This window comes from Crocodylus porosus, unplaced genomic scaffold (genome assembly GCF_001723895.1).
Source record: "Crocodylus porosus isolate Cpor-Errol unplaced genomic scaffold, CroPor_comp1, whole genome shotgun sequence".
In the NCBI taxonomy this organism is placed as follows: Eukaryota; Metazoa; Chordata; order Crocodylia; family Crocodylidae; genus Crocodylus; species Crocodylus porosus.
In genome coordinates this window covers 142,387,743-142,394,026 of record NW_017728931.1, presented here as the reverse complement: position 1 = coordinate 142,394,026, position 6,284 = coordinate 142,387,743, and the positions used below count along the sequence as shown (strand labels likewise).

At 44.7% G+C, this 6,284-nt stretch overlaps 1 protein-coding gene across 1 annotated transcript in view; it reads right to left on the bottom strand.

Annotated features, from left to right (window-relative positions):
- The window catches only part of TSGA13 (testis specific 13), a 17,584-nt gene extending 13,690 nt beyond the window's left edge, over window positions 1-3,894 (bottom strand). Inside the window, exon 1 of the mRNA XM_019543800.1 lies at window positions 3,785-3,894. The gene's annotated coding sequence lies outside the window, so the exon portion shown is untranslated. The remainder of the gene's footprint in view (window positions 1-3,784) is intronic.
- Window positions 3,895-6,284: the final 2,390 nt, after the last annotated feature.

The following is a 6,284-nucleotide window of genomic DNA, read 5'->3' as shown; positions in this document are numbered from 1 at the left end:
ATGGGTCCCAGGACAGAGCCTTGAGGGACCCCACTGGTCACAGGGCACCACGATGGGTGACTGCCATCGATTACAACCCTCTGGGTCTGACTTTGGAAATGTTTATAACAGCAATTTTGTCATTGCAATTATAGCAGTCACCATGGATTTGGATAAAGTCTTTGAAATCTTTCAAGTGGTTCTCAAAGCTCATCTAATGTGCTAGATTCTTTATTTCATATAAAAATGCATAGCACGACGCATGCTAGCAATCAGCGCACCCATTGTGCTCTCTAGCGGTTGGAGTTAAGCATCTGTAACCCAGCTGATGAAAGAAGAGGGTATGTGCCAATGAAGTTGGAAATGGCTATAGCAAGTGTACCCAAAGTGGGAAATATAAATACTAAGTAGAGAAACAAAAGGCTTCCATATAAAGTATTTCATGGCATAATGTTTTGTATGACCTATCATGTTTCCATGGATCTCAAGTGAAAACAAGTTGTGACAAATATATTGGGAGAGCTTTGCATAAATGGAAGGTCTGAGCACTGGAATCTGTGATAGAAAGGGCAGTTGAAGGACAAAAGGTATTGAATATGCAATTTCTATGGAGGCAGAAAAAACAGTTGCATTGTAGAATAGACATTCATTGACAGACTTTTTGCACTGCTAGCATCCTAATTTGTGTCCAAGACGAACCCTTCTACGAAGAGGGATTTGTGAAAAGCATTGGTATCAAGTCTTGTTGGGATCAAATGCAACAAATGTACTTATCAACGCTGTTAGACAGTCATGTGAATGGCCTAGAAGAATTATTGTGAGGTTGTCTTGGGGTTAATTTTGCTGCAGGTAAGAAAACAGATGCTGAAGGCTGTTATGTCTAAATAGTTGTAGACTCCCAGAAATGTAGGACTGGAAGAGATCTCCAGAGATCATGCAGTCCAATCCACCAATCCAGCCAGGATCAGGCCTATCCAAACCATCCCGTGTACGTTCTCATCTAACCTATTCCTCAAACTACACAATCAATCCAGCTGCATAACTACAAGGCATGCCGCCCAAGGCACGTTGTAGCACTGGCCACGCTATTCTTTTGCTGACGCTTCATAGAGCAGGGAGGAGAGGAAGCAAATTTGGAATTTGAGTCTCTTCTGATAAAACTGAGTTGATTATAGGCATCATGAACTTCAAGACTGTGTGAGTCAGACAGTGCTAGTTCAGAAATACTGTATTTCTTCTGAAAACAAATCATTGTTTTTGTTGGTGACAGTACTGCATGTGGGGCAGGAATATAGGAGCAAAGTCTCAAAGCAGTATCAGCATCCCATGCATTTGCTCAAGTTAGCAACTGATACAGGGAGAAAAAGCATTTGTTGCATGAATAATTTATTATGGCCCTAAAACAGGCCTTTACTGCTGCAGAGCTTGGTATCATCAGCACCTCTGGGCAAAGAGGAAAGTGCCCACAATATCACCTTCGTCGCATTCACCAAGCAGAACTGCTTGTTTGAAGCCAACTTCTTTTACTCCAGCCTTTTCAAGGTGTATCGGAAATCTTTTGAAGAAGAGCTTGAGCTAAATTGTAGCTCACTTAATTGTTTGGTCTCCTTGTGTGGATCTGCAGAAATATGTAGTGATACTTCAGCAACAGAAGTATTTCCCCCTGGTATAAAACCATAAAATTATAGGACATCTATACACATGCTCCAGGGTGGTTGGGGGTAGGGGGGGCAGGTTCTCTTTCTTCTTCATGGCAGTCTTTCACATATTTGAAAGCTGCTATCATGTGCTGCCTGAATCTCCTTTTTGACAGATTAAACCTACCTAGTTCTCTCAAATTTCTCCTCCATGGCATGCATTCCAGCTAGAGGTGCTGAGTACATGGGGGCCCGAGGGCCCTGGCCCCCCTCAGGAAGAGGGCTGTCACCTGAAATGTGTACAGCTTTCCACATGTCCTTCATCTTAGGCCCGCTGTCAGCAAAACTAAAAGTTGGTGCCTCCAATTCCAACCATATTAGTATCTTTATCACTCACCTCTGGATCTTCTCCAGTTTCTCCATGTGCTTGTTAAAATGCAGAGGCCATGCCTACTGTGGCCTAGTAAGTGCTAAGTACAGCAGTACCAACCCCCACCCCGCTCCCCAATGCCTTACATACAATACTTCAGGTATTGCATCCCAAAACTGCATTTGGTTTTTTTGGGGGGTGATTGTACCATGCTCCTGACTAATGTTTTAGTCTGCGATCCACCAGAGCCCCCAGGTCTTTCTCAGAAATGCCACTGCCTAGCCCATACTCTCTTGTTCTGCATTTGTGGACCTGTTTCTCCTTCCAGCTGTCTTTGTTGAATTTAATTCAGTTATCTAGTACCCAGCTCTTCAATCTATTGCCATTCTTTTGGATTCTCCTCTTATGCTCGCAGATGTTCACAAACCATCCCAGTTTTGCATCATCTGCAAGTCTGATCAGGAAGCTCTCTATTACAGCAGCCAAATTGTTTATAAAAAATATTAACCAATGCCGGACCCAGGACAGACCCCTGTGAAGCCTCACTTCAAACTTCCTGCCACTGATCTGTTTATTGTTCCTCTTTGCTTGTGGTTTTTCAGTAATTCTAATAGCAATTTTATCTATCCCTGCATTTCTCCAGTTTACTGATGAGAATGGTGTACAGGATTGTGTCTAAAGCCTTACTAAAGTATGTTTAATATTATGTCTACCATATTTACCACATTCCCTTTACCCACCCAGACTAGTTATCCTGTCAAAGCAGGAAATGAGATTGATTTGGCATTGCAGTAGGCTGCATATTTCAGTGGTTGCAGCCCAACTGCAGGTGGTAGGAAAGTGATTGCAGGCCTGCCTAGGAAGACTGGGCTAGCTGATGAGGATAATTGGCTGGCCCAGATGAAGTTAAAAGCTCCCAGGGAAGGAAGCTGAGGGGAGAGAGGGAAGACTGTGAGGCTGGAGGCTGCAGCAGGATCCGGGAAAAGACCACAGGGTAACTTCCTATTGTTTGTACTTGATGTTTGATAGCTATGTTGCATTCCGTGGGGCAAGTTTGCCTGGAAAAATAAAGACTGTGGCGTGCTATCTGAAAACCTCCTACAGGCATGCTTTTAGAAAGGAGCAATTCTTTGACAGCACACACCTTGGACTGGAAGTGTACAACAGGGTGATAACGTTTAGAGGCTAAAATGTACCCAAACTGGAATTTGGCTAGGAGGCTGGCATCAGGATCTATACTTCTGCAAAACAGCCAAGGTGACATTGGGGGAGATTTCCTCTTTGCCTAGAGGTGCTGATGATACCATGCCCTGCAGCAGTAAAGGCTTGTTTTATGGCCAAATAAATAATTGGTTATGAAATCTACATCCTGACTAGAACGCAATGGGGGATGAATCCATTCACCCTGTATGTAGAAATTTAGGGCCAGACCATATGAGGAAAGAGAGAACCTAAAAAAAAAAAATGGGTCTAGCCAGATTTGTACCAATTGTCACTTTGGTTGCTTGTATATTTTCATCTTCTTTCCCATAGTTCATTTTTTTTCATTTATTCAAAGATCCTCAGAAATTGGGAATGTCTATTTATAAACATGTCAAGTGCCTGGCATGCTTTGAGGTGCAGGTTGTAGCCGTGTTGGTCTTAGTTTGCTAAGAAGAATTTTTCCAAGTATAAAAGATACCAGATTAACTGAAGAGCCTTGTCAATATTCAATATTCTTTATCCCTCATACTAGACCAATTCTCCATATATTATACAATTGTCTCTGAGAAAGCTGAAAGAAATCAGGGTACCATACCTATGTGCACATCTGGGGGAGAATCACAGCCGCGGAGGAATGGAAACACCTAGCGGCTGGTGGATTGTCCACTCCGAAATGTGTTCCTGGATAAACTTCCAATGTGGGTCAGAGGTCAGGTGGTTACATGATATCATGGAAGACTGGTGAACCCAAGGCTCCACCTATAACTTGGCAATTATGACATATTTGTAATTGCTTTTCTTTGGACCTTGAGGATAGCAGTGGTTAGGGCCTAGGACATGGAGCCAGGAGAGCTTGAGTTCCCATCCCAGCTCTGCTAGTGGCTCGCTTTTGTGTAAAATCACTTGGCTTATTTCTGCCTCAGTTTCTCTCTCTGTAAAACAATACCTACTTAACAGAGGGGTGGTGAGGATGAATCAGAGAAGAAGAACAAAGCACTGATTTAAAAAAAAAAATCTTTTTTTTTAAAGGAAAACTTTTCGTGTTCCCAGCCAAATCAATTCCAAATGCGTGAGTCATTCAAGCGCCGATGCCAGGACGAGTTGGGAAACATGTAAGTGCACTCAGAAAAGGAACGACGTAATGGGACACAGATGGCTTCAGAGAGGTTCTTTGGGCAAATCTGATATCGTTTATTACACCAACTCAAGCAGTTGGACAAATTCTTCTTAGCAAGCTTTCGGGTATGAGTACCCTTTGTAAGGCTGAGGAAGCATCTGCAGTTGGTGTGTGCTCTTTCTGCACGGGATGAATAGTAAAGAAGTCAGAGGCTGGTGTGCATGCAAGAAAGGAGTCAGTGAAGATGTAAACTGAGGAGTCAGAGCATTGGCAATGCATAGTGGGTGCCCATACAGCCCCTGAGATTGGCCATGCACCCTCTGGAAATGCCAGCCGTGAAACCAGACGTGCCGGTGGAAGTGCATTTCCTGTTTTGCCGCTGGTGATTTTGGGCTCAGCAATTGGCTGCTGGGGGACCTGTCAGTGATCTGGTGCCCCCCCAGACTCGGGAGGCACCAGTCCCCCATGAGTCAGAGGGTGAGAGACAGGTGGTGGGAAGGGGAATCAACGTAGAAACCCACAGAGCACCATGCCAATCTGCACAGAACCAGCAATCACCCGAAACCCCCCAAGACAGCTGTGTTATATACAGCCAAGCCCTCAGATACCACCGAATTTGCACCGAGGAGAACACCTGGGATTGCCACCTCACCAGTCTCAAAAAGGCTTTCACTCAACAAGCTTGCTAAGAAGAATTTTTCCAATTATTTGAGTCGGTCTAATAAAAGATGTCGGATTTACCCAAAGACCCTTGTCTAGAACGGGAGATGCTCTTGTTCAGGGCAGCAGTTGCTGTTACTCACACTTCTCCACTTCCTCCAGATGACTCTGTCTCTCCTTTTGGCTATGAGCAGCTGCATTTCAGTGGGGCGGCTTCATCATCACCATGCTTTAAACTACAGCGCTCAACTTGGGCTCAAGGGAAGGAGCACACGTAATGGTGGAGAGAAGCGGCTTTCCCCTGGAACATGCCGTGACTTGGCTCACGTTCGCTGAGAAAGGCGACTTAACTAGACGGGCCCAGAAACAGGGCATGGCAACTACCAGCATGCCCCGGAGATTCCCCAGCCTATGAACCTGACATGCAACTATGAGCCACCCGCTTTAAACCTGGGCAAAGGGAACGTCTGTTCTTACCTGGTATAGCCGAGCTTTGGAGAGAAGATAACGTCCTGTGCAGTGAGCACCTCAAAATGATCCTGGGAATGACTATTTTATACGCAGATCCTACTGCCTGTGGCACTTTTGGATACAGGCTACAACCTGCTGGTCCATCTTGGGTTAACAACCCAAGAGCTGACTGCTTTCTGGCCCAATCCTTAGAGGCAGCACTGGGTCCCCACGGTTTGCAGCTCCCCCAGCCCCAGCTGCACATGTGCTGGTTGAAGGGGTGCCAGCATGTGGTGCTGTGGATCAGAGAACAACCTGATCCCCAGCTGCATGCCCTGCCAGTGGTGTGATGGGGGTCAGCCAGGAGAAGAATTCAAAGAAGAAAAAAGAAAGGGAGAAGCATGTTATTACGAAACAGAGGGGCAATGATAATAGGACCACTAGGAGATACAGAAATGTGGCACAAGACCAAGGTTAAAGCAGAAACACAGAGAGCAAATGAACCATCTGGACCAAATTTGGTCTCTAGCTACAACCCACTGAACTGGATGGGCTTGCATGGGTACAGCAGATGGCAGATCAAGTGCCAACACTTACTCTGAATTAGCAACCTTTCTTGTTAATGTTTCAATACTTTTTCTGTTTCTATTTAAAAAAAAAATCGCTCCTATGCTCTGCATTTTTAAGGAGAAATGAATTCAGCTGAAGAGCTCAGCGAATTGCTCCTTCTGAGCATTGCTGTCTTATATTTATCTTTTCATGACCTGAGTGCCAAGCAGTTAATTTATGAGTTTGTTTATACTGTTCAAAACAAATTTTTAGGGAGGAGGAGATGTTTCACAATACATGTCCCATTTGGTCCTTGGCC